This window comes from Salmo salar, chromosome ssa01, assembly GCF_905237065.1.
Source record: "Salmo salar chromosome ssa01, Ssal_v3.1, whole genome shotgun sequence".
Lineage (NCBI taxonomy): Eukaryota > Metazoa > Chordata > Actinopteri > Salmoniformes > Salmonidae > Salmo > Salmo salar.
The window spans coordinates 21,710,950-21,735,551 of record NC_059442.1 but is presented as its reverse complement, the minus strand read 5'-3'; the positions used below and the strand labels follow the sequence as shown (position 1 = coordinate 21,735,551).

Below are 24,602 nucleotides of genomic sequence, written 5' to 3'. Positions count from 1 at the left end.
TGCTAAAAAGTATCGAACAGTACCATGTTAGATCATATGTGTACCTCTTAAGGTAAGGTACTTTATGTGTATTTTGATCTTTTTGTATTCCAGGGAACAATACTGTAACTTAACCTTACCCCTTTTTCTGAAAGTGTAGAGAAGATGCTTGCATGTGGTTTGGAAGCAGGCCTAAAATGATCAAAATCCTTCATGGCTTATTGTCTTCATGCACCGCCTGAGGGTCCTCTATTTCCAGTATACTCATATCTAGTTTAACGCAAGTGTCTGCCATGCAGGCCCTCACCTTTGCAGAACAAAGAGGTAAAGTGACAGTTAAAATGTTGTATTATCACCACATAAAACTGGATGTCAGCATTAACGCTAAAGTTCTGCAACTTTTTTTGCCAAAGCATTATGTGCTGCTCTCTACTCCCTCTGAATACATGTTAGTTTGTGGGAGAAACCCTAGGTATCTTCACCTCTTCTTTGATCTGATTTTATACACCAGTAGTACTGTAGTAACATGTTGAAGCATTAAAAAGGTAAAATGGTGGAGAATAAAAACGTAAATAATGCTGTGTAACTGATGAGTATAGATTATACAAAGCAAATTGAATGCATAAACAGCCAATTTCAACTACAGGTACCTTGCGAGCCCAATGGCCAGCAGATGGCAATATTGAGTGTTTCATATTACTGTCCAAAGGGAATCTATGCAGCCGGCGATACACTCGTATCCCCCGTGGACCAGTTCGTATATAAAACATTCTCCATTCAGGCTGCAAAGTCGTCGATTTCCTCCTTAACTTCCTTAATTTCCTCCTTTATTTAACCTTTATTTAACTTTACTTGATTTAATGGTGAGAGGGCAATAAAAAAACGGGGAAAATATGCATACTTGCTTTATGAAACGCCATGTTCCACCACCATGCTACAGTGGCTAATGCTAGTCCCTGATGTTGCATATTGCGTTCAGCCAATCAGACCAGCTGTGAACGCAAATTTACTCCGTGTTTACAGAAATATTAGCTTTGCAGCTGTTATTGTGGGACTGACTATACCAAGTCTATATTTCGGTCCTTATGACTCTGAATTATGGGTCCATCAGAATTCCCAGAGACCATTCATTTGTAGGCCTACATATTTCTTAGGCATTGTTAAATTGTGTTATACAGTGTAAATGTACAACTCACATTAATACATTCCTTTTATTTCCTTCTTTGCTTTCAGGATTACCATAACTATGGGGTAGTCATCATGATCACCCTGATTGGAGCATGCTTGATTTTGGCCAGAATAACTGCCATAGTGACCAACTCCAGGGCTGGTGAGCACGTATATACAGTAGCAGTCAAAAGTTTAGACACACATACTCATTAAAGGATTTCTTTATTTTTACATTGTAAAATAATACTGAAGACATCAACACTATGAAATAACACATATGAAATCATGTAGAAACCCCAAAAAGTTAAACAAATCAAAATATATTTTATATTTGAAATTCTTCAAAGTAACCACCCTTTGCCTTGATGACAGCTTTGCACACTCTTGGTATTCTCTCAACCAGCTTCATGAGGTAGTCACCTGGAATGCATTTCATTTAACAGGTGTGCCTTCTTAAAAGTTCCTTTGTGGAATTTCTTTCCTTTTTAGTGCATTTGAGCCAATCAGTTGTGTTGTGACAAGGTAGGGGGGTATACAGAAGATAGCACTATTTGGTTAAAAGACTAGACAGTACCCCCCGACGCGCAGCTCCAGCCGCAGGACGACGCCGGCAAGAGGGACGGCCCGAGGATGAGGAGCAGCAAAGATCGAAATCACAGATGATGTTGGGATCCAGAATGTCCTCCACCGGTCCCAACACTGCTCTTCTGGGCCTTACCCCTCCTAGTCCACCAGGTACTGGAGGTTGATCCCCACGACGTCGGGAGTCCAGTAGGAATCTGACGGCATAGGCAGGACCTCCCTCGATGTCCAGGGGGGGCGGAGGGGTGTCGTGGGGGACAGCATCAGCCAGGGGGAAAAAAACACTGGCCCGAGAAGGGAGACATGAAAAGAAGGTGAGATACGGTAGTCACTGGGAAGCTGTAACCTATATGTCACCTCGTTGAACCTCCGGAGAAACTTGAACGGCCCCACAAACCAGGGGCTCAGCTTCTTGCAGGGCAGGCAGAGTGGGAGGTTCCTGGTAGAGAGCCAGACACGATCCCCAGGATGGAACATGAGTGTCTCACTGCAGTGGCAGTCTGCCTGCTCCTTCTGACGGTGGACGGCACGCTGGAGTCTCACTGTCCCTGCCGGTCCTGGCAGTGACTCCTAAGGTTCATCCCCTGCTCTTGGTTCAGCCTCTCCACCTGCCTGTTAGACTGAGGCCTATACCCGGAAGTGAGGCTGACCGTGACCACGAGTTTCTCTATACCTGTGATATGAATTGGGGGCCACGGTCAGAGACGAAGTCCTCTGGAAGGCCATAATGCCGGAAGACCTGCTGGAATAGTGCCCCGGCAACCTGGAGAGCAGTAGGGAGACCAGAGAGACGGATGAAACGACAGGATTTGGAAAATCTATCCACAACCACCAAATGGTGGTGAAACCGTCAGAGGAGGGGAGATCAGTGACAAAGTCAATGGATAGATGAGACCAGGGACGCTGAGGCATGGGAAGGGGAAGGAGTTCCCAGCTGGACCGTGCCCGGGGGATTTGGTTTGAGCAAATACGGAACAGGAGTTGACACAGTGAATAACGTCCTGCGCCAAGGTAGGCCACCAATACTTCTCGGAGATAGATTGAGTAGTACGAGAAATACTTGAATGTCCAGCAGCAACAGCTGTGTGCGCCCAGGTCAGCAGCTGATCCCTTATCCCCGTGGGAATGTAAATACGCTCAGGAGGACAGGTAGTGGGTGCGGGCTCCCTCTCCAGAGCCTGGCAAATGTCCACATCTACGTCCCAGACCACAGGGGCTACGACTCGAGAGGAAGGGATTATGGGTGCATTCTGGACAGGACCTTCTCCCGAATCATAGAGACGGGACAAGGCATCGGCTTTGGTGTTCTTTGAACCTGGGCAATAGGTCAGCGTGAAGTCAAATCTCGTAAAGAAAAAGGCACACCTTACTTGGCGTGGATTCAGGCTTGGTGCGGATTCAGCCTCCTCGCTGTCCGTATGTACTCCAGCTTCCAATGGTCGGTGAGGATGGCGAATGGGTCCTTAGCGCCCTCCAGCCAGTGTTTCCACTCCTCTAATGCCAACTTCACCGCCAGGAGGTCTCGATCGCAAGGGATAGTTTCTTAGAGTAATGTGCACACGGATACAATTTTTGTGGATTACCTTGTCGTTGAGACAGGACAGCCCCCACGCCCACTTCTGAAGCATTCACCTCCACCACAGAGGGAATCGTGGGATCTGCGTGTTTGAGTAATGGGGCGGAGGTGAAACATCCCTTCAGTAGGTGGAAGGCCTCGTCAGCTGCTGGACTCCACACCAACCTACGGTGAACACCCTTGAGGAGAGAGGAGTGGCAATGGAGCTAAAGTTCCTGATGAAATGGCAGTAGAAGTTGGCAAACGCCAAAAACCGTTGTAAACCCTTTATGGTTGTTGGGACTGGCCATGACCTGACCGCATTTACCTTCTTGACGTCCATCTTCACTCATTGCGGGCTGATTTGGTAGCCTAGGAAGGAGACAGCCACTTCTCAGCTTTGACAAACAGTTGGTTAGCCAGGAGGTGTTCCAGGACTACTCGGATGTGAGCGATGTGATCCTCCAAGGTAGCCGAGTAGACCAGGATGTCATTGATATATACGACCACCTGGCATCCGAGCAGGTCCCCGAGCACCTCGTTGACGAATGCCTTGAACACTGACGGAGCATTGGCTAAGCCAAATGAGATTACCAAGTATTTGTCGTGACCAGACATCATGCTAAAAGCTGTCTTCCATTCATCCTCCTCACGGATGCGGATGAGATTGTATGCACTCCGCAGGTCCAATTTGGTAAAGAACCGGGCCCCTTCGGAGCTACTCGATGGCTGCCAGCACCAATGTGAGAGAGTAACGGTACTTGGTGGTGATCTCATTGAGTCCTCTGTAATCAATACACGGGCATAACCCTCCATCCTTCTTGGCCACAAAGAAGAAGCCTGCAGATGCAGGAGAAGTGGATGTGTGGATGAAACCTTGTTGGAGCGCCTCATGGATGTACTCCTCCATGGCCTTGGTTTCAGCCACCGACAGAGGGTAGATGCGTCTGCACCAGGGTGCAGAGCTTACAAGCAGGTTGATGGTACAGTCCCAGGGGCGATGAGGTGGCGCGGTTTTTGGAAAATACCTCCCGCAGGTCCTGGTATACCTCCGGGATGTTGGACTGAAGGGCAAGCAGGTCGATGGTACAGTCCCAGGGGCAATGAGGAGGGAGACAGGTGGTGCGGGTTTTGGAAAATACCTCCCACCGGTCCTGGTATACCCCTCGGACTCTCAACCAACGTGGAACCACAGGGGATGGGAAAGCAGGTCCTCCGGCATTCAGGTGCCCAGTACGTGATTTGCATCCTCGACCATGAGATGGTGGAGTTATGGTGTTGAAGCTAAGGGAGGCCGAGGATGATCTTGTGAGCTGATGCACTGGTGATGAAGAAGGGAATGTTCCCCTGATGGATGGACTCCACGGTGAGGGTGAGTGATTTGATGATGTGTGTGATGGTCCCGGAACCTAATGGCCGATTATCGAGGGCTTGAACCGGGAGAGGAGAGCAGGTATGAGGTTATGTTAAGAGAGGGGGCAAGGGTGTGGTCAATAAAGTTCCCCGTGGCACCAGAATCCACTAACGCTGTAGAAACAGTACACGAGGGACTGTCAACTAGTGTAATCGACACCAAAAAGGATTTGGCAGAAAGTGATGAAGAAGGGATACTCACACCTGCCCCAGGAGGTGGAAGATCACGTGACCGTCCCTCGGCTCTCGTGGATCCCGAGTTGGGGCGTACCGGACAATGCTGGAGCTTGTGCCCACCTTGACCACAATAGAGACCCAGCTAACTCCGTCTGCGTCACTCCGCCGCGGGGAGACATGTGACTCCTACCTCCATGGGTTCAGGCTCTGATCCAAAGTGTTCACTGAGGGAGGGAGAGAAGCGATGAGAGTGCTGAAGCTCCGGAAGTAGGTTATCCAGACGGATGGCCATCGCGATGAGTGCGTCGAAGGAGAGTCTGGACCTCCTCGCGCAGTCCTCTTCTGAATAGTGTACGAAGCGCCGGATCATTCCATCCGCTGGATGCTGCTACTTTCCGGAACGTGAGTGTCTGGTCCTCCTGTCTTAGTTGGAGTAGGTGCTCACTCCCCTCTCTGCCCTCCGGTGGATGATCGAAGACACCTCCGAACAGAGCCATGAACCCCTCATACAAATCCAGCTCCTCCTCTCCTATCTTCCAGACGGCCGTGGCCCATTCCACGTCCGCCCAGTCAGCAGAGAAATAACCGTGACAACCTTGTTGGTGGGGGCTCCCATCTGATGTGCAAAATAGAGGGAGCACTGTAGTAGGAAGCCACGACATTTAGATGGGGTGCCATCATATTTATCTGGGAGGGACAAACGGGCATTGCTGACCTGGGCGGGTTGCTGAATGGGCTGGTGTGCTGGCTCGCTGGGTCGACTGGTGGTAGAGTATCCTCTGCTAGTTGAAGGTAACACCTCTCGGGTATGTTCGAGACATTAAACACTGTGAAGAACCTCTTCCATAGCCGTCCCCAGTTGTGCCAGCTGGTCGTGGTGTTGACGAAGTAGATATCCCTGCTCATCGACCGTCTGGGAGATGTTCTGATTTCCTGCTGCTTCCATTTTATTAAGCAGTATTCTGTAACATAGATGCTGGGAGTCGAGAAGCAGGTGGTAAGTTTAATATAACAAAGTACATGGAACGATACGCCATAGGAGTAGCATCTTGACAAGAAACACAGAAACAATACTTCTTGGGGAAATAACCTAAGGGAGTGCCATAAAAAGGGGAGGTAATGAGTGAGGTAATGGAGTCCAGGAGTGCCTTATGATGAAGCGCAGATGCACAAAATGATTGATGCCAGGTGCCTGTAATGATAGTTGCCAGGACCGGAGGTTAGTAAACCCGCGATGTCTAACGCTGGAGGGGAGGAGCAGGAGTAGACATGAAAAAGGCCAGTGAAAAGCCTTCTTCGGTAGGTTTGTGTGGATGCCAGCTGTATGCATTTTCAAGAGGCCTTTTTATCCTGTGATGTACACTGCCTGTTCTCCATACATGCCATCTCTCTCTGGGAGAGAACTGCTATCCCAGCAGAACACTTTCACCCAGAATACAGATGGAGAATCTGTCCTTTTGCACTTCTGAAATACACTCACATGGATATCTCATCCTGTAGTTGGGAATGTAAAAAAAAAATCTGAATGTGAATAGATGACACAGTATATCATGAGAATATACAGTAACAGTCAAAAGTTTGGACACACCTACTCATTCAAGGGTTTTTCTTTATTTTTACTATTTTCTACATTGTAGAATAATAGTGCAGACATCAAAACTATGAAATAACACACATGGAATCATGTAGTAAGCAAAAAAGAGCTAAACAAATCAAAATATATTTTATATTTGAGACTCTTCAAAGTAGCCACCCTTTGCCTTGATGACAGCTTTGCACACTCTTGGCATTCTCTCAACCAGCTTCATGAGGAATGCTTTTCCAACAATCTTGAAAGAGTTCCCACATATGCTGAGCACTTGTTGGCTACTTTTACTTCACTCTGTGGTCCACCTCATCCCAAACCATCTCAATTGGGATGAGGTCGGGTGATTGTGGAGGCCAGGTCATCTTATGCACTCCATCACTCTCCTTCTTGGTCAAATAGCCTTTACATAGCCTCTCTGAGCAGCTGGAGGTGCCGCACTGGTCCCCCATGGGAATCAAACTCACAATCCTGGGATGGAAGGTACAGTTACAGGTACAATTACACATTCACCTCTTTAACACTGGAGGGCAGTATAAGCATGATGATAAAATGCTGCTCATTATTGTGTTTCAGAACTTCACCCATGCACTGTCCACAAGCTCATGACAACAAGATTAATTTGAGCTCCTCAAGACTTAAATACTTTCCTCCAGGTGTCTACTCTACTCAAATGCACTAGCACTGACTATAGCTTATTTTATCCAAATGCCAAGAAACACGCACTGTATCTTAACGGCTTCTATTTGGCCTGAATGGTGTGTGTGTGACGCAGTATAACAATTTGAAGGACTACATGAGACACTACCGTCTGTACGGCTCTCTGCACAGCAGGATCATCGACCACCTGGACAGATACCAGGGCAAGTGGTTTTATGAGAACGCCATCCTCTTGGAGCTCTCAGCACGACTCAGACGGGTACGAACTGGAATAATGAATCCAAATAATAATATGCTATTTTACAATACTGTTAACTTAACACGAAGACAACAAACTGCTAGAGTTCTACGCTGACTCATTTTCTATTTTTTGTTTTGCTCAGTATCTGGTTTTCATACTGGATTTTGTTCATTCCCTTCATTTCTCATCCTATGTGTTTTATGTCTCAGCAGGAGGTGATCAGCTAGAACTGTACCAACCTCGTCTCCAACATGGCCGGGTTTAAAGACGCAGACCCCTTCTTCCTCTCTGAGCAGCTGGAGGTGCTGCAGTTTGAGATGTACCAAATGGGGGACCTGATCATCCGCTGGGGGGCTCATGGGAGACTGCATGTACTTCATCAACAGTTGAGCCGTGGAGGTAGAGACCTCCAAATTCACAAAAAGATTGTCTGATTGAGCCTTCTTTGGAGGATATAACCACTGTTTCAACACAGCATCACCGTACCACTATCAAGGGTTAATCAGTGTCGGGATTTAGGTAGAGTCTTCAAAGAGTATTCACAACCTGTGAATGTCAAAGTGGAATTATGTTTTCGCAATTTTTACAAATTAATTTAAAATTAAAAGCTGAAATGTCTTGAGTCAATAAGTATTCAACCCCTTTTTTACGGCAAGCCTAAATAAGTTCAGGAGTAAACATTTGCTTATCAACTCACATAATATGTTGTATGGACTTACTCTCAGTGCAATCATAGTGTTTAACATGATTTTTGAATGACTACCTCATCTCTGCACCCCACACATACAATTTCAGTGTACAATTTCAAACACAGATTCAACCACAAAGATCAGGGAGATTTTCCAATGCCTCGCAAAGAAGGACACCTATTGGTAGATGGGTCCTGCATACAAAGTGTTATGTTTGGGGAAAATCCAATACAACACATCACTGAGTACCACTCTCCATATTTTCAAGCTTAGGGGTGGCTGCATCATGTTATGGGTATGCTTGTAATCGTTAAGATCTGGGGAGTTTTTTCAGGATTAAAAAGAAACGGAATGGAGCTAAGCACACGCAAAATCCTAGAGGAAAATCTGGTTTAGTCTGCTTTCCACCAGACACTGGAAGATTAAGATTTAGATGAAGATTTAGGTTATTGTCCTGCTGAAAGGTGATTTCATCTTCCAGTGTCTGGTGGAAAGCAGACTAAACCAGATTTTCCTCTAGGATTTTGCGTGTGCTTATCACCTTTCAGCAGGACAATAACCTAAAATGCAAGGCCAAATCTACACAGGAGTTGCTTACCAAGAAGACAGTGAATGTTCCTGAGTGGTCAAGTTACAGTTTTGACTCAATTATATTTGAAAATCTATGGCAAGACCTGTAAATGGTTGTCTAACAATGATCAACAACCAATTTGACAGATCTTGATACATCTTGAAAAGAAGAATGGGCAATTGTTGCACAATCCAGGAGTGGAAATCTCTTAGAGACTTACCCAGAAAGACTCACGTCTGTAATCACTGCTAAAGGTTCTTCCACAAATAATTGATTCTGGAGTGTGAATACTTATGTAAATTAGATATTTCTGTATTTCATTTTCAATAAAGTTGCTGGCATTTCTAAAAACATGTTTTCACTTTGTCATTCAGGCTGTAGCATAACAAAATGTTATAAGTCAAGGGGTATGAATACTTTCTGAAGGCACTGCATGTGGACCAAGAGTCTAAAATAATGGTTGCTAATCCAAAAGAAGTAAGGTTATAAAACGGTTTGGTTTTGTAAAGCACATGGATCATTAGTATACTAGATTAGTACTTTAGACTAGACTGATCTTGATGAGATGAAAGAAGATAAAATGGTGTGTAGCTGATATAGTTGTGCTGCTCATGCACAGCACGCTGTGGCTTTAACATGTTTCATGGGAAAATAATAGTGAAAGAAGATACATTTTGTTATCATTTCCAGTTGATTGTGTGTGATTATGTACTAACAGTAAGTAAGTACTCATTTTGCCCTTAGTCTACACCTGTTGTTTTACGAAGCATGCAAGAAATAACATTTGATTTCTAAAATGCAAAATGTGTACCCATTTAATAAGGGGAGTTAGGGACATTTTTGCAAAGCCGAATGTGAAAACATCAGTCAAAGCGAATCCTGGAGGAAACAGTGTTGTACTGTGCTTCAGCATATCCACCACACACTTCCTATATTTAAATATACACAGAATTATTTACATCTTCAAGGCAGCTCGATTGAACTGCACATCAGTCAATTAGCAAATCAGAAATGTTCTATGATTCCAATTTAGTGTGGAGTCCTTGGCTCCCTTTGGTTCTCCCCTTTTAGATTCTCACCCTGACAGTGACAAATTACTACTCTGCTTGGTGAGATTGAAAATTAAAAGCATTTAGAGTTGCTCATGCATTTATGCTAATGAGAAATTCTGATATGATTTGCATGCAAAAGAGGCCAGTCTGAAAGCTCATCACTTCTCCCTCCCAGCCCCAGTCTCGCTGCGTTTCTCTGGGTATTTCTTTTCATTTTCATGCCATCAAAGAAAAACCACACACTGTTTATACACTTCAAAAGTGACATTTCATACGCCAAAGTTCCATTACGTGAATAAAATTCTGTGATGTGCTGTGAGGTGATGTTAGTATTTACATAGCCAGCAGGCTGATTACCAGCCCATGACCGCTCAGCCAAACTGGGTCATTGTGTCTCGAGGTTTCCCATAGCACCACACCACAGGAGGTGAGGCTAGGAACATAACCACATTGTACAGCTTCTCCTTGTGTTTCTCCTTTTGTTACTATCGATAGAGAAGGAATATTAAATCACACGCTAGATAACAGTGGATAGTATTAGTAGCAAGGTTATTAACATACAGTACCTATTTAGTATGTTTAGTCACACTTACAAAAATCATTTACATGAACATGCTGTGAACGTTATCATTACATCAAATTATAATTACTAAAAAGGTTTATTTTATGATAGACATTTATAGAGCCACTGGGATAATTTAGGTTTGAATATGTAGCTGACCTGTGTTTTCAGTCCAACCACTTCTTCTCTACACAGCAAATGGATTCGTTCTATCAATTTGTTTGTTTCAGTTTCTGTAATGATTGTAACCTTGGCAACAGATGCATTAATGAAGGTAGAAAATGAAATGCAGGCTTAATTTGCTTTAGTGTTCAGGGCTTCTGCAAAATGGATGTTCTTTGATGGAGGAATTTGATGAGAAGGGAAAGAGCTGACATGACACTTGTATTTGTCATCATGTCATTTCAAGGAGGATGGTGAATCCTGGTACACAGCAATTAAAAACTGTAGCATTCATTAACCATTTTTATATTCATTGATTAGCGAAGGCTGAAATGATTGCTACTGCACTGGCTTTCCAATTACGCTGCTTAATAAGAAATGTCAATATTAAGAAATAATTAAACTTGGGAATACATTAAGGTTGTCACATAATACTTCTTTTAAAAAGTTACCACCATCACTCCAATGCTATCTCCTGTAATGTGTTTTACAACGGTTTGGAAAAATAAAAGTAGGGCTTTCCACTCAGAGGCTTCTCATTTTCTTTATACTGATTTAAAAATAGCTGTTATTTTCTTCCCTGTCCTTTGCTCCTTTAATTATTATTCTTATTTTTTTTATTTAACTAGGCAAGTCAATTAAGAACAAATTCTTATTTACAATGACGGCCTACATCAGCCAAACTCGGACAACGCTGGGCCATTGTACGCTTCCCTAAGGGACTTCCAATCACAGCCAGTTGTGCTACAGCTTGGAATCAAACCAGGGTGTCTGTAGTGACACCTCAAGCACTGAGATGTAGTGCCTTAGAACACTGCGCCACTCGGGAGCCCCTGTCCTGACCTCTAACCTTTCATAGCTGTGCCTGGTGACGTCGAAGGGCAAGTCAACGTGACAACGCTGACCCCCTGCCGGCTCTACTCCCTGTGTGTCCAGGACTACCAGAGAGTCCTGAAGCGCTTCCTTGAGCTTAAACCCAGATAAGCTGTGTGGCTCAGTTGGTAGAGCATGGTGTTTGCAATGCCAGGGTTGTGGGTTAGATTCCCACGGGGGACCGGTACGAAAAGAGATGTATACATTCACTACTGTAAGTCGCTCTGGATAAGAACGTCTGCTAAATGACTAAAAGGTAAATGAATAAACAGTATAGCCAAGGAGAGACTCAAAGGCCTCTCAGGTACAGTCACAAGGGATTCTTTAAAAATACCCTATCACCAAGCATAGCAATAAAGTAACTATTTACTATTGCTTCCGAACACCTAGGCTACCACTGAGGTGCTATTAAGTTGCAGAGGGTGCTACTACCAGGCGATGGTTGTTCATTTTGACACCATTCTAATGTTGATAACATCATTTCCATGGTTGCTTGTATGTAGTGGTTTTTAGGGTGACCTGAATCTGTTCTAGTGTATCTTAGTGACAGTCTTGTCATTTCAGATTCACTTACAGACCCTGAGCTCAGGTCCACTGAGTCTCACAAAGCTGGGTCCAAAGTGAACAATAAGAACAAAGCTGGGTCCAAAGTGGACAATAAGGACAAAGCTGGGTCCAAAGTGGACAATAAGAACAAAGCTGGGTCCAAAGTGGACAATAAGGACAAAGCTGGGCCCAAAGTGGACAATAAGGTCAAAGCTGGGTCCAAAGTGGACAATAAGGTCAAAGCTGGGTCCAAAGTGGACAATAAGGACAAAGCTGGGTCCAAAGGGGACAATAAGGACAAAGCTGGGTCCAAAGTGGACAATAAGGACAAAGCTGGGTCCAAAGTGGACAACAAGGACAAAGCTGGGTCCAAAGGGGACAATAAGGACAAAGCTGGGTCCAAAGAGGACAACAAGAACAACAAAGTCCATCCAGATACAAATGATTTAAACAAGGATGCATAAAGACTAAAAATACCACGTGGTAAGTTTGTTTACTCTAAGCTTAGATTTCAAATCAGTAGTTCTTATGTACAGCATATGGGTTGATTTGATCAAATGTGATTGGCTGGAAATATATTTTAAAAATGTTTCAAGCAATAGCAAAGTTGTAAATAACACTATTTCACCTCACAAAATATAATCTAGACTTAATATGATAAAACAAACAAGCACGTGATAATGTATGTTTGCACTCAGTGTGTGCGCTCACTTTTGAGAGTATCTGTGTTTTCAGCTCAAAGGAAGGAAGGCAGGCTGGGCTCTAATGATAGGATCAGTCTCTGGGCTGCAGCCCAGCTAGCTTCGTCTGGCTCAAAGCACACTTGTGACAGCACACTAATTACACTGCACTGTTCCCTCACCATTCAACTGTCCTAGCACCAGTGTTATTGAAGCTGTTGTGGGCTATTTACTTTGCTATACCATAGTAAAGGAAAGTAAAGGAATCCTTAAATACATATAGCTGAATATGCTTAGATAAATTTAAACAAGGGTGTTTTGATACTCTTATTATCCTATTAGAGGCATTTTAAATACTATTGAATCATGGTATTTATTTTCCCATAAACAAACAGATAGCAAGCACCACTCATGCATGAACAGTTATTTGTGAATGAGGAACAAATCATGTTTGGGTATTATATTTGAGCGTTGTGTTTGTTTCAGCGGAAGGTCGTTTTCAGAACCATGTCCAATTACATTTCTGTTGTTCAAACTGGAGTCGATATCCATGTTTTATGAATAAAAGTGAAAATGGTCTGCCTGTCTCCCTCTCAGCCAGCATGTAATACTGATAGGTAAAGTATGTTGTTGTGCTGTTATGAACACACCATGACCATGTCCATGCGAGGTTATTGCTCAGACCCTGAGGTTTTCTCTCTCAGTCCTCACAGCTCCTCTAATTTTCTCTGCTGAACGAACAGGGAGATTAAAGAGACCCTGGCAACTGAAAGGCTGTATCAGTCAGTTGAGAGAGAGAGAGAGAGAGAGAGAGAGAGAGAGAGAGAGAGAGAGAAAGAGAGAGTGATTCCCTCCTCCAGCCAGCGACCCCAGATTAGCTCTGAGAGGCAAAGGAGCGCCCCCGCTCTCTGACAAATGAGAAAATCCTCCGCCGGCCAAACTGACAGGGCAAATGGAAGCAATTCCTCCCGAGGTGGGGGAGAGCAGCTGTGACCAGGGCCTGGCATTCCAGTGCCACTCCAGACGGGGAAAGGCCTTGCCACTAGACGCTTACCTGTGTGAAACCCCATCAGTCTCGGATCACGGGGGAGGGGGGGTCATGTCAAGGCCACATTGATCTCAGTCCAGCACCGCCCAGTCTCAGCCCAGTCTCAACCCAGCCCAATCTCAACCCAGTCTCAACCCAGCCCAGTGCCAGCCCAGCCCAGTCTCAACCCAGCCCAATCTCAACCCAGTCTCAACCTCGCCCAATCTCAGCCCAGTCTCAACCCAGCCCAGTTTCAGCCCTGTCTCAGCCCAGCCCAGTCTGAACCCAGTACAGTCTCAGCCCAATCTCAGCCCAGCCCAGTCTCAACCCAGCCCAGTCTCAACCCAGTACAGTCTCAGCCCAGTCTTAGCCCAGTCTCAGCCCAGCCCAGTCTTAATTCAACCCAGTCTCAGCCCAGTCTCAGCCCACTCATCCCAGCCCAGTCTTAACCCAGTCTCAGCCCAGCCCAGTCTCAACCCAACCCAGCCCAGTCTCATCCCAGCCCAGTCTCAACCCAGTACAGTCTCAGCCCAGTCTTAGCCCAGTCTCAGCCCAGCCCAGTCTTAACCCAGTCTCAGCCCAGTCTCATCCCAGCCCAATCTCAACCCAGTCTCAGCCCAGACCAGTCTCAACCCAGTCTCAACCCAGCCCAGTCTCAACTCAGTACAGTTTCAGCCCAGTCTCCGCCCAGTCTCAGCCCAGCACAGTCTCAGCCCAGTCTCAGCCCAACCCAGCCCAGTCTCAGCCCAGTCTCAACCCAGTACAGTTTCAACCCAGTCTCAGCCCAGTCTCAGCCCAGCACAGTCTCAGCCCAGTCTCAGCCCAACCCAGCCCAGTCTCAGCCCAGTCTCAACCCAGCACCATCTCAGCCCAGTCTCAACTCAGCCCAGTCTCAGCCCAGTCTTAGCCCAGCACAGTCTCAACCCAGTACAGTTTCAACCCAGTCTCAGCCCAGCACAGTCTCAGACCAGTCTCAACCCAGCACCGTCTCAGCCCAGTCTCAACTCAGCCCAGTCTCAGCCCAGTCTTAGCCCAGCACAGTCTCAACCCAGTCTCAGCCCAGCCCAGTCTCAGCCCAGCCCAGTCTCAGCCCAACCCTGCCCAGTCTCAGCCCAGAGCCCTGTGATAGAGTGATTAACACTGAGATCCTGATGGATTAAACAGTCCCCTGGTGAGATGTACTCTGTCTGCTACCATAGCCTGCTGTCACCAAGGATACACTCACAGAGGTGACTGTGGTGGGAGGATGGGAAGATGAGAGGAAGGGAATAGGAGGTGGGGTGGAATGGTGGAAAGAAAAGGAGTAATGGAAGGGGGAAAGAAGGAGAATGAAGGATTAGAGGATATACAGGGAACAGATGAAGAGGGGGTAAGGAGGGAGTGGAATGAGAGAGAACTGTAAATAGGAGAGAGGGTTTGTAGTGGAATTGATACAGCAAATATGAAAGGGTTTGTGGGAAAGGAATGGAACGTTTGTTTCCTCTGTCGGTGTTTAGTGTGTGGGTGTTGAGGCTGACTGGGTAGGTGAGTGAGCAGAATGCTGCATCATGGGTGAATATTGCTCTCTGTGCACTGCTTCACCCTGGGCCAAATGGTCCAGTCTTCACTAACACAAACATAGCCACTGTTATTATCTCTCTTCGCCTGAGGAATCAATTATAGCTAAGCACCATTGTTACCAGACGGGGATCCGGGCATTAAAGTTTAAAAAGTTCCAAATATAAAAAATGTATCCATTCAGGGACACACACAGAATATTTACTGTTAACAAATAACTTGATAACTTCAACTCCAAATAATTTATTCATGCTCTGTGCCATCTCAACACAGGGATTTGACTTGCGGTTAATTTCTCTGGATTTATACATTGTTTAAATAAATATGTATCGCCTCTTGACTAATGTATAAATGTGGCTGACAGATCTATCAGCTGCTAGCTTTATGAGAAAAACTGAGCTATGTTCCCACTCCTCCTTACAGACAGGTTTAAATACTGAGTCTATACAAGTGTAAGTACTGTTATGAGTGTTAACCTTCCAAACTAACGCCCAATGGCTTTAGCTCAGTCTTGAGGCCAATAGAGATCTGCGACCAAGGCTAATCTTATTCCTCCTTCCAAATTCATATGAACTCCGTAATTCAGAAGGGAACTAAAATGGTAGGAGGTGATGGAGGATCAGGAAAGTGGAGCTAGCTTTCCGCAGCCCCGCTCCTGCTGAAAGCATGAGAAACAGTGTGGCAGATCTGAAATAGTTCACAGCTTCAGAACGGTCCCCGGGGGGGTGCAAATTGGCTCTCAGAGCAGTAAAAAGAAACAATTGCCCTTTACCTCTGAGGTTGCATGTCATCTCTCAACCACTCACCGCTGGGCAGTTTAAGGTCAAGTAGACCATTTTACCTTATTTCTCTGCTCTGAAGGCAGAGAGAGAAAAAGAGGGGGAGAACCAGAGAGAATGAGAGGGAAAGAGAGAGACAGAGAGATTCTGAAGGTCTTTGAAAGAGGTTTAACAGCCTTCCCAAGTGATTTTCTTCCTTTCCTCAGTCTAAGAAACATGTTGATAATGGCTGCTTGTCAGATAGGATGAACTCAGGACTCACCTTCTGTTTCTCAGGCTGACTATGTGACCTCAACACACCATGAATTATGAAGAGAACGCCATGTTGATCTCATCGCTGTTGGTTGTGTTTGGGCGTATCTCACAGTTGTCCATGAGTACACTCCTCCTCTCTCTCTCTCTCTCTCTCTCTCTCTCTCTCTCTCTCTCTCTCTCTCTCTCTCTCTCTCTCTCTCTCTCTCTCTCTCCCTCTCCCTCTCTCTCTCTCTCTATATATATATATATATATATACAGGTAACTGGCAAAACAATGGAAACACTTGAGTAAATGAGGGATACATCCCATCACGCTTTAAAAATGCTTGCCCATTATTTTGGCTACAGTGCCAGCATCCACAGGGCAGGAGTGGTCACTGAATGGTTGGATGAGCATGAAAACGATGTAAACCACATGCCATGCCTGTCTTAGTCACCAGATCTCGACCCAATTCTGGAGCAGCGCCGGAGACAGCGTTTTCCACCACCATCAACAAAACAGCAAATGATGGATTTTCTCATGGAGGAATAGTGTCACATCCCTCCAATAGAGTTCCAGACACTTGTAGAATATATGCCAAGGTGCATTGAAGCTGTATTCAAGTATTTAGTTGGAAGCTAATTTCTCCAGATTTAGTCACCCTCCCACATTTATTGGTTATAATGTGTACTGCTGTAGTGCAGTATAGTAAATAATCTCTTGCCTTTGTAGTCATGGATAATAAATAATTGAAATATCAGCATATTTTTTGCTTTGCATTTAGTGGTAGAGAGGTAAATATTATTTATTGTGGAAATGACGGTTCTTACATCAATCGACAAAGTATTTTGCTGTCATTCTATTATATTGCTAATCACTGAAGAGTTCTTTCACTCATTGAAATATTTGAATTACATAATGTCTGGCCTTTTCATGTCAAGAGCATAGTCACAGTGTCACGTCCTCACCATAGAGAGCTCTTATTTTCTATGGTAGAGTAGGTCAGGGTGTGACTGGGGGGGGTTTATCTAGTTAATTTAGTTCTATGTTGTTTTGGTTCTAGTTTTTTTTTCTATGTTGGGATTTTTGTATGATCCCCAATTAGAGGCAGCTGGTCATCATTGTCTCTAATTGGGGATCATATTTAAGTAGTTGTTTTTCCCACCTGTGGGAGATTATTTTGAGTTAGTGCATGTTGCACCTCTTTCGTCACGGTTTGTGTTTTGTTTGTAGTTGTTTGTTTTTGGAAAGTTTCACATTAAAATAAAAGATGTGTAAAAATACCCACACTGCACTTTGGTCTCCTTCCTATGACAAATGTGACACACAGACTGCTTGTAATTAAATAATAAAAATAATGTACTGAGTCTATCATGGAAGCATAAATTTGCAGCAATTTATTCAGCTACGACTGAAATTATTCTTATCAGGTACCTCACCTCACTGAAGGTGAGGCGTCAGTCTGAGCAGTCAGTCAGCATTTCTCTACATAACTGAGAGGAGTTCTGAGTGAATTGTATAATTAATCTTGTCAAATTAAGTTACACAGAAGTCCGACCCTGAATTAGGCAGTCTGGAATATCCAAATTGCCTTAATGTGAAATCTGGCTCCAGAATGCACTTTGTTCTCTCATGTTGAAATGAGGCAAGTTTTTAGCGGAGATGAAAAGTGTATGCTGTAATAACCAGTTATTAGTTCTTATCACGCTGTGCCTTTATGTGATTAATTTCCTCACAAAGTAATTGTAATGTTTTTTTAAAAGGACGGCTTATTTCATTAGGCATATGTACAGAAATGAAAGTAAAAAGAAAGATGGTGGGATTAATGAAATACAAAGGGCCAACTTAATGTCACATTTACTGTAACGAGATGAAAACTTGACATACACAAAATACTTCACATAAATAATAGATTACTTTCACTATTTTGACTAGGCAAGTCAGTTAAGAACAAATTCTTATTTTCAATGATGGCCTAGGAACAGTGGGTTAACGGCCTTGTTCAGGGGCAGAACAACAGATTTTTACCTTGTCAGCTCGGGAATTCGATCTTGCAACCTTCCGGTTACTAGTCCAGCACTCTAACCACTAGGCTACCTGTCACCCCGAGAGGTTACTATGTGTATTGAGTAAAAAAAACTGCAATAAGTGTTGTGTCTGCTCCACCTCCTCACTTCCCGAGTGTTCTTTATGGTTCTTTAGCACATACACCATGTCACTCAGGGATTTTTGCAGTTTCCTATCAATGCTCAAACCTTTTAGCACATCATCAAAGTCCCTCCCGCCTGCCTCCCCCTCAAGCCCTTCCCTGGCTCCCAGCCCTCTGGACCAGGAGAGAAGAAAGTGCCAGCCTATTTCCCCTCCTCCCTTCTCCTCCCTGTGTGGAGGGGACTCAGCAGGGGCAATAAAAACGCAGCGTGCAAACCCCCTGTCTGCCTAAACGGCACCCATTATCACCTGATTAGCAGTGATGGAGCACTCCTCGTTAGGCTCTGTGGCAGGCAGGCAGCTTCAGAGGCCTGGGAACGAGGCAGGCAGGATGGGTCACATTAATGTCTGGGTCTCTATGGAGCTATTGGGTTACTGTATTTTGGAAGCTCTTACTGTAGCGACCACTGGAAACTCTGCACCCCTTAAATTTCACGGCCTCCACAATGTGGAATCGTTACGGTGAGCTCTGTACTCCAGCACTTCGGATTTGAAATGATACAATGACTATGAGGTTTAAGTGCAGACTGTCTGTTTTATTTTGAGGCCATTTCCGTCCATATCGGTTGAACCGTTTAGAAATTACAGCAATTTTGTACATAGTTCCCCCATTTTAGGGGACCAAAAGTATTGGGACAAATTCACTTATATGTGTATTAAGTCAAAAGTTTAGTATTTGGTCCCATATTCCTAGCATGCAAGGACTACATCAAGCTTGTGACTCCACAAACTTGTTGGATGCATTTGCTTTTTGTTTTGGTTGTGTTTCAGATTATGTTGTACCCTATAGAAATGAATGGTAAATAATGTATTGTCATTTTGGAGTCACAATGTAAATAAGAATAGAATATGTTTCTAAACACTTCTACGTGAATGTGGATGCTGCCATGATTACGGATAATCCTAACGATGATTGTGAAAGTTACGGAGGTATAAATATACTACACCCCCCCCCCAAATGCTAACCTTCCCTGCCTGTTATTGTAATGGTGAGAGGTTAGCATATCTTGGGGCTATGATATTTGTGCGTCTGTAACTTTCTCACACATTATTATTCACGATTCATTCAGGATTATCCATAATCATTCAGATTCAGATTCAGACAACGTGATGTCCTCAGAGAGGCACTTCATTTTGCAGCAGTCATAGAACATATCACATATAAAAATCAAATAAAACAACAACAAATATCAAAGGATATTTCTAAGCCAGTAGGCAGGGTAAGTGCAATTTCATAGTTAAAGTGCATGTGCTAATGTGCAATTAGTCTAACATTTTGTTAAATTGCAGAATTGCATTCAGAATAAAAGAGTACTTGGCCCTGTTTTGGTAGCATCCACATGAATGTAGAAGTGTTCAAATCCAAAGTGCTGGAATACAGAGAGTCGAAAAAACTAAAAATGTGTCACCGTCCCAATACTTTTGGAGCTCTGTGTATTTCTAATGATGTAATGCAAAGGTTTGGGATGGGATGGAAAAATCAAGTTCTCGCTATACCACTAGGGGGGAAGTTCATTAGATATACTGGACGGTGGCCTGGCCCCAGTGTTGCATACTCCAGGAGTCTAAACTGTATGTGTGTGTGTGTGTGTGTGTGTGTGTGTGTGTGTGTGTTTTGTATCTGTGTGTCCGCTTTATATCACATACTTAACTGTACATTTTATGGCACACTTGGCTCTATAGTCCCTTAGCCCTCTGCCAAATCTGTTACTACTGAATGTATTGAACATTTATATACATCAGGGTCAAAGCAAGGCTTTAGTACCATGTCACACATCATTCAATGAGATATAGTGTCAGAGTCCAACACTGCATGTGATTTCTGGAAGGTCAGTGGAATTCTTCTTTATTGCAGGGTGTTACTGGAGGGCTCTAAAGCGTACAATCTGCCGTGACAGATACTAAAGTTGTTGTTTCAGTTAAGTGCTATACAAATCTACTGATTGGAACCCATAGATTTACTGTATGAACTGTCACTGTGTTTTAAAGCCATGCTATTGTTTATCTAACTCTAATGACAATGATTTGAATCTGCATAAAAATGCATGCACAGCCGTCTCTCTCCTGGAAAGCTTGAGGCCCCTGGGGTATTTGCAAGCATAAATCTCTTTTTAACAAAACGACCTTACTCCGCTCTGTTGTTGTCATATTTAGTAACAGCAGTAGCAGGAGAAAAGAGGCAGTGAAAAGCCTCCTTCGGTAGGTTTGTGTGGATGCCAGCTGTATGCATTTTCAAGAGGCCTTTTTATGCTGTGATGTACACTGCCTGTTCTTCATAGATGCCATCTCTCTCTGGGAGAGAACTGCTATCCCAGCAGAACACTTTCACCCAGAATACAGATGGAGAATCTGTCCTTTTGCACTTCTGAAATACACTCACATGGATATCTCGTCCTGTAATTGGGAATGTAAAAAAAAAATCTTCATGTGAATAGATGACACAGTATATCATGAGAATATAGAGTACCAGTCAAAAGTTTGGACACACCTACTCATTCAAGGGTTTTTCTGTATTTTTACTATTTTCTACATTGTAGAATAATAGTGCAGACATCAAAACTATGAAATAACACACATGGAATTATGTAGTAACCAAAAAAGAGCTAAACAAATCAAAATATATTTTATATTTGAGATTCTTCAAAGTAGCCACCCTTTGCCTTGATGACAGCTTTGCACACTCTTGGCATTCTCTCAACCAGCTTCATGAGGTCTGTTTCTATGTTTAGTTAATTGGGGTGTGGACTCTCAATTGAAGGTAGGTGTTGTCTAGTTGCCTTTGATTGAGAGTCCTATATATTAGGGTGTGTTTGTGTTTGTAATTTGTGGGAGGTTGTCTCTTGAATTGCTGTCTTTAGCCGTCAAGTCTGTATTCGTCGTCCATCGTTTTGTTTTGTTTGTCTAAGTGTGTTCATTAAAGTAAATTATGAGCACTCAACCCGCTGCGCCTTGGTCCATTCCTGACGACCGTCGTTACAGAAACTCCCACCAAATCCGGACCAAGCAGCGAAGGAAGGAGCAACAGGGGGACTTAGTGGAGCAAAGGGAATCTGAGTTGGACCAACAGGAGAAATGGACATGGGAACAGATTATGGCCGGAGAGGGCCCATGGAAAAAATGGAGCGAAGACCGGGAACGCTACAGGGGAACACGACTGGCTATTAAGCCGGAGAGGCAGCCCCAATAATTTTTTTTGGGGGGGCACACACGTAGTTTGGCAGGGCCAGGATTGAGCCGCAAGCCAAATCCCCGTGATTATTGGGGGCAGCCTAGTATTAGTCAGGTCCAGTGCGTTGGAGTGAGTTGCACGGCGTTGAGGCCTAGTATTCACAGGCCGGTGTGCGCAGTACCTGCGCCCCGCATTTGTCAGGGGAAAGCGGGCATCCAGCCAGGAAGGGTGGAGCCAGTACTGCGCTCGAGACCGCCAGTGAGCTTTCACGGTCCAATATATCCTGTTCCCGCTCCACGCACTAGCCCTAAGGTGTGTGTTTCAAAGCTGGCATATCCAGTACCAGCACCACGCACTAGGCTTCCAGTGCGTCAGCCCAGTCCAGTACGTCCTGTTCCCGCTCCACGCACTAGCCCTAAGGTGTGTGTTTCCAGGCTGGCATATCCAGTACCAGCACCACGCACCAGGCTTCCAGTGCGTCAGCCCAGTCCAGTACGTCCTGTTCCCGCTCCACGCACTAGCCCTAAGGTGTGTGTTTCCAGGCTGGCATATCCAGTACCAGCACCACGCACCAGGCTTCCAGTGCGTCAGCCCAGTCCAGTACGTCCTGTTCCCGCTCCACGCACTAGCCCTAAGGTGTGTGTTTCCAGTCTGGCATATCCAGTACCAGCACCACGCATCAGGCTTCCAGTGCGTCAGCCCAGTCCAGTACGTCCTGTTCCCACTCCACGCACTAGCCCTAAGGTGCGTGTCTCCAGTATGGTACCTCCATTATCAGCACCACGCACCAGGCTTCAGTGTGTCAGCCCAGTCCAGCACGTCCTGTCCATGTTCCTCGTACTAGCCATGTGGTGCGTGTCCTTAGTCTGGCACGTCCTAAGCCAGCCCCACGCACCAGGCCTTCCGGCAACAGTTCCTCGTCCAGAACTTCCGGCAACAGTGCCTCGTCCAGAGCTTCCGGCGACAGTGCCCTGGAGAGAGATGGCCCACTGTTCGGAACCAGGTGAGACGGCCCACTGTTCAGAGCCGAGTGAGTCTGGCTACAGTCCAGAACTTCCGGCAACAGTGCCTCGTCCAGAACTTCCGGCAACAGTGCCTCGTCCAGAACTTCCGGCAACAGTGCCTCGTCCAGAACTTCCGGCAACAGTGCCTCGTCTAGAACTTCCGGCAACAGTGCCTCGTCCAGAGCTTCCGGCGACAGTGCCCCGGAGAGAGACGGCCCACTGTTCGGAACCAGGTGAGACGGCCCACTGTTCAGAGCCGAGTGAGTCTGGCTACAGTCCAGAACCAAGTGAGTCTGTCTACAGTCCAGAGCTCCTAGAGTCACCCTACAGTCCAGAGCTCCTAGAGTCACCCTACAGTCTGGGGTCGACAGAGAGGGACATCACTGTAGAGACAGTTTATGAGGGGAGTGAGCCAGGGGTGGAGTGGGGTCTGCGTCCGGCTCCTGAGCCACCTCCTGAGGGGGCAGTATTGGGTTTAGGGGGGGGGTGTTGCAGGAGCACCGTCGGTGACGGTGGCCACCCTCCCTTCCCTCCCATGTACTTTTGGGGATTTATTAGTGTTTTGGGGGTTATTTGTTGTTGTTTCTTTTGTGTGTGAGGTGCATCCGGGGTCTGCACCTTTGGGGGGGGGGGGGTAATGTCACGTTCTGACCAGTATGAGGGTTAGTTTGTTAGTGTAGGCTGGTCAGGACGTGGCAGAGGGTATTTGGTTTATGTGGTTCGGGGTGTGTGTATTATGTAGAGGGTAGTTGATTTATGTATTCCGGGGTTTTTTGGTCACTGCTCTGTTAGTCTATGTTCTTTCTAGTTAGTCTGTTTCTATGTTTAGTTAATTGGGGTGTGGACTCTCAATTGAAGGCAGGTGTTGTCTAGTTGCCTTTGATTGAGAGTCCTATATATTAGGGTGTGTTTGTGTTTGTAATTTGTGGGAGGTTGTCTCTTGAATTGCTGTCTTTAGCCGTCAAGTCTGTATTCGTCGTCCTTTGTTTTGTTTGTGTAAGTGTGTTCATTAAAGTAAATTATGAGCACTCAACCCGCTGCGCCTTGGTCCATTCCTGACGACCGTCATTACAGAGTGCCATGTTAAAAGTTAATTTGTGGATTTTTTTCCCTTCTTAATGCATTTGAGCCAGTCAGTTGTGTTGGGACAAGATAGGGGGGTATACAGAAGATAGCCCTATTTGGTAAAAGACCAACTCCATATTATGGCGAGAACAGCTCAAATAAGCAAAGAGAAATGACAGTTCGTCATTACTTTAAGACATGAAGGTCAGTCAATCTGAAACATTTCAAGAACTTTGAAAGTTTCTTCAAGTGCAGTCGCAAAAACCATCAAGTGCTATGATGAAACTGGCTCTCATGAGGACTACCACAGGAAAGGAAGACCCAGAGTTACCTCTGCTACAGAGGATAAGTTCATTAGAGTTAAGTGCACCTCGGATTACAGCCCAAATAAATGCTTCACAGAGTTCAAGTCACAGACACATCTCAACATCAACTGTTCAGAGAAGACTGCTTGGATCAGGCCTTCATGGTCGAATTGCTGCAAAGAAACCACTACTGAATGACACCAATAATAAGAAGAGCCAAGAAACACGAGCAATGGACTTCTGTCCTTTGGTCTGATGAGTCAAAATGTTTGATTATTGGTTCCAACCACTGTGTCTTTGTAAGATGCAGAGTAGATGAACGGATGATCTCTGCGTGTGTGGCTCCAACCGTGAAGCATGGAGGAGGAGGTGTGATGGTGTGGGGGTGCTTTGCTGGTGACACTGTCAGTGATTTATTTAGAATTCTAGGCACACTTAACCAGCATGGCTACCACAGAATTTTGCAGTGATACGCCATCCCATCTGTTTTGCACTTAGTGGGACTATCATTTTTTTTTCAACAGGACAATGACCCAACACACCTCTAAGCTGTGTAAGAGCTATTTGACCAAGAAGGAGAATGATGGAGTGCTGCATCAGATGACCTGGCCTCCATAATTTATTTTATTTTATTTAACCTTTATTTAACTAGGCAAGTCAGTTGAGAACAAATTCTTATTTACAATGACGGCCTACCCCAGCCAACCCTAACCCGGATGACACTGGGCCAATTGTGCGCCACCCTATAGGACTCCC

The 24,602-nt window shown here is 45.1% G+C and overlaps 1 long non-coding RNA gene across 1 annotated transcript; it reads left to right on the top strand.

Annotated features, from left to right (window-relative positions):
- Positions 1-1,635: 1,635 nt before the first annotated feature.
- LOC123741682 (uncharacterized) lies at positions 1,636-8,400 on the top strand. The gene is made up of 2 exons (XR_006769173.1): positions 1,636-7,380; positions 7,575-8,400. It is a non-coding gene; the product is annotated as an uncharacterized lncRNA (long non-coding RNA).
- Positions 8,401-24,602: the final 16,202 nt, after the last annotated feature.